The 3,917-nt window shown below is 47.6% G+C and overlaps 1 pseudogene; it reads right to left on the reverse strand.

Annotated features, from left to right (window-relative positions):
• Nucleotides 1-1,757: 1,757 nt before the first annotated feature.
• Nucleotides 1,758-2,754, reverse strand: LOC131489784 (large ribosomal subunit protein eL8-like; annotated as a pseudogene).
• Between the last annotated feature and the right edge of the window lie 1,163 nt (nucleotides 2,755-3,917).

Raw genomic sequence — 3,917 nt, forward strand, 5'->3', positions numbered from 1 at the left:
CTATTAACCCATTCAGCGCCCACAATGGACAAAGAAACTGATGCACAGATGGGTGAAGTCCCTGCCTGAGATGCTCCGTGAATAAGAGGAGGAGCCAGGATTTGAGTCTGTGCTCTCAACTGCCCAGATGGAACAAAGAAGGATGTGGATGGTGGTGGTCTGAGATGGCAGTGTGCAGGGCATGGTGAAGAGCGAGGACGTGAGGAGCCTGAGAACAGTAGACGAGAGAGGCCAATGGCAGATCGAGGGGTGGGGCTGAGTTGGCACAGTTCAGGAGGTCTATAGCCAGAACCAGAGGGAGACAAAACCTACCTCCCAAACCTAGACAATCTGCTATCCCCTGGCCAAATAGCACCACATCCTGAGGCCATCTCTGAGCCCTCGTGCTGTTAAAGGCCGCCAGAGGTGTGGCCTTTGAGGTTTGGGGGCAGTTAGTGAAAGGGCCAGCCAAGGCTTGCCGTCTTCCCTTTAGTAGTTCGGTGTTGAGAGAGAGAGCCCAGGCAGTTTCTAGAGGGGACCATGCTGAGCTAGCTGCATGTCGGGAGTAGTGACCTATAATCCACGGGGTGGACTGTCATCACACAGGGGACCCTACTGGGCAGGGCATTGGGACAGAGATTCAAAGCTCCTGAGATAGTCAGGAGCAAACCCAAAACTGAGCTGAAGCTTAAGGGAGAACGTGGGAATCTCCATGTAATTGGAACGGAGTGAGCACCACAAAGTGGTCGGATGAGCACAGCCTTGCTTCCTCCTCGTGAACGCCATCTATTTATCCCTGAAGACCACTACCCTTATCAAAGAGCACCGGACACCATGCTCTTTCTGATGCCGGCAGGCCAGGTCCGAGGACCCAGAGGGGGTCACAGGACCAGCCAGGAGGGTCCTTAGCTTCACAAAGAATGGAAATCAAACATGAGCCAGCAGGAAGTGAGAGCAGAGTTTATGGAAGATATGGAGCAGATACAGATGGGGCTTCAGGGAGATTCAGGAAAGGAGCGTGAGTCTTGTCTTTGTTCAGGGTCTTGGGTTTTTACTGAGGATGGTGCCTGGTGTACATGTCCTCTCGGGCACGTTCTAACCTCTAACCGGTTAGAACAAAGACAGGGGCCCATGTGTCATTCCCTGGAGTCAGGGTGCCTTGGCGTGGAGATGTCTAGCTCCGGTGGTCTGGAATATGCCTATGATAACATTGGTCATTCTCACCTGGTCCTTCCTTCGATGTTATCTATCCTAGAGAAATCATTAACTCCTCATCCCACTTACAAGGAGGACGTACACTATTTACGTTGCAAGGCATGTGTAAAGTGGGGGGGGGGGGTGCAGGTCGTAGCAAGAAAAGGAGCAAAAGGCAGATATTTATGGAGTCCTTCAGTTTCTCTGCGTCATTACTAGCTGAGAAAAATCTTTGTGGATTACTGGTCAAGTAATTATAGATTAAACCACCACACAAACACGCCAGGGGCTAGACCTTGTTTTGTTTGAGGAGCTCTTGCGGCTCGTTTTAGACAGAGCCCTGACTTCTGCCAAGTGACCCTGGTGTTTCCAGCAGCACTGAAGATAGGCTCTGGCTCTGGAGGAAGTGAGCTGGAGGTCAGTGGCCTCCCCTCTGAGCCACCTCCTCCTACAGGACCCAGGTCTTCACAGAAAAGTTTGCTCCCTCTGTTTATTTTATTTTTGTAACTTACTTATTTTTAAAGATTTTTTTTGAAAGAGAACTTTTTATTATTTTCATGTACAGAAAATTCAACAGCATCCACTTAGCCCAGTTTGGTGGCCAGTTCTTTTTGCCTTTTCCAGCTTGGCAATGCGAGCCACTGACTTAGGACCCAGGACGTTGTCTCTCTGGTGGCTGGTGGTGGTAGATCTCATCATATTTGTCACTGTAATTGGTTCTGATGGCTTTCACCAGTTTAGCCAGAATTCCTTTGTCTCCAAGTTAATCTGTGTGACAACGGTGCAGGGCTTCCTGTGGACCAGATGCCCCAGCCTGGCCTTCCCCTTGATGATGTCATAGGGAACCGCCACCATTTTTTTTTTAATGTTTCTTTATTTTTGAGAGATAGAGCACCAGCAGGGGAGGAGCAGAGAGAGAGGGGAACAGAGGATCCAAAATGGGCTCCACACTGACAGTGGTGAGCCCGACGCAGGGCTCAAACTCACAGTTCGTGAGACCATGACCTGAGCTGAAGTCAGATGCTCAACTGACTGAGCCACCCAGCTGCCCCAAGGGAACCTCCATCTTATGACACAGGGCAGGCAGGAAGACAACCAGTTCAATGGGATCCACATCATATACAATCATTACCAGCTGAGACTTCGTATTTCCCACCAAGGTGGTGACAGTATTAACTCCAGCTTGAAGGACAGGCAGCCTTTTAGTGGGGACATCCCCTTTGCTGGCAGCTTTCATCTCAGCCCGGGCCAACGATCTCTGCTGCTCTCGCTTTCTCTCTGGTCTGTATCTGTGGGCCAGCTTAAGCAGTTGAGTAGCTGTTTGGTGGTCCAAAGCCTGGGTGAACTGGTTAATTACGGGAGGCACTTTTCGACATTTATAGAGAATAGTCCTTTGCCACTGCAGCCCGTGGCATTTGACAAAGCTGGTGAGGCCCTTTTGGGCTGGATGTCCTGTCTGATGCCAAAATTCTTGGGCCTTCTTTCAAACAGGGGAGTGACCAGCTTCTTGGCCTCTTGCTTCTTCACAACAGCAGAGGCCAGGGCCACCTTCTTCCCCTTGGTCTTCTTTCCTTTCAGCATCTTGGATGGCTAGAGGAGAGAGAAAAGAAAAGAGAATTGTAGGTAATATCAAGATTATTTATTTATTTACTTATTTATTGTTAATTTTTTTAACATTTATTTTTGAGAGAGACAGAGAGAACATGAGCAGGGGAGAGGCAGAGAGAGAGGGAGTCACAGAAACCAAAGCAGGCTCCAGGCTCTGAGCTGTCAGCATGGAGTCTGACGCAGGGCTTGAACCCACCAACAGTGAGATCATGACCTGAGCTGAAGTCTGGCACTTAAATGACTGAGCCACCAGGTGCCCCTGTTTTTTTATTAAAAAAAATTTTTTAGGTTTATTTATTTATTTTGAGAGAGAGAAAGAGAGCATGCAAGCAGGGAAAGGGCAAAGAGAGAGGGAGAGAGAGAATCCCAAGCAGGATCCACGCTATCCACACAGAACCCAATGCAGGGCTCCATCCCACAAACCATGAGATCATAACCTGAGCCAAAATCAGGAGTTGATCGCTTAACTGACTGAGCCACCCAGGTGCCCTAAGATTTTATTTTTAAGTAATCTCTACACCCAGCATAGGTCTCAAACTTACAACCCCAAGTTCAAGAGTCATATGTGCCACTGACTGAGCCTGCCAGATGCCCCCTCTCTCTTTTTAAAAAAAGTTTTAGGAGATAGAATTTATATACCATAAAATTCACCTGTTAAAGTGTCCAATTCAATGGTTTTCAGTATGTTTAAAGAGTTGTACATACATGACACAATCCAATTATAGGACATTTCCATCACCCCAAAAAAGAAATCTCTTCCCCATTTGTATTCACACCCCATTCTTACCCCCAGGACAAGGCAACCACTAACCTACTTTCTGTCTGAACAGTTTTATATGCTGATAGTATAATATGTTGTGCAAGCACAGCATCTGCCCCACACCTGGGGTGAGGCAAAACAGACAGGTTGACCATTTTTGTGTGAGCCAATATTCAGTCCCACAAACTAAAAAATTTGGTAACTTGACCAAGTTAATGTGTTACAAAAATGCAATTACCTATTGCTTACCACCTTAGAATATATTCTGTGATAGACCAGTTCAGAATGATTGGCTGACTTGAAGGTCCGAGCTTTTAGATTGCCAGCTGACTGTAGAGCTGCTCTTGAGAAAGTAGGCAAGTGTCTAGGTTTTTTG

The sequence above is a fragment of the Neofelis nebulosa genome, chromosome 11 (assembly GCF_028018385.1).
Source record: "Neofelis nebulosa isolate mNeoNeb1 chromosome 11, mNeoNeb1.pri, whole genome shotgun sequence".
NCBI classification, from domain to species: Eukaryota; Metazoa; Chordata; class Mammalia; order Carnivora; family Felidae; genus Neofelis; species Neofelis nebulosa.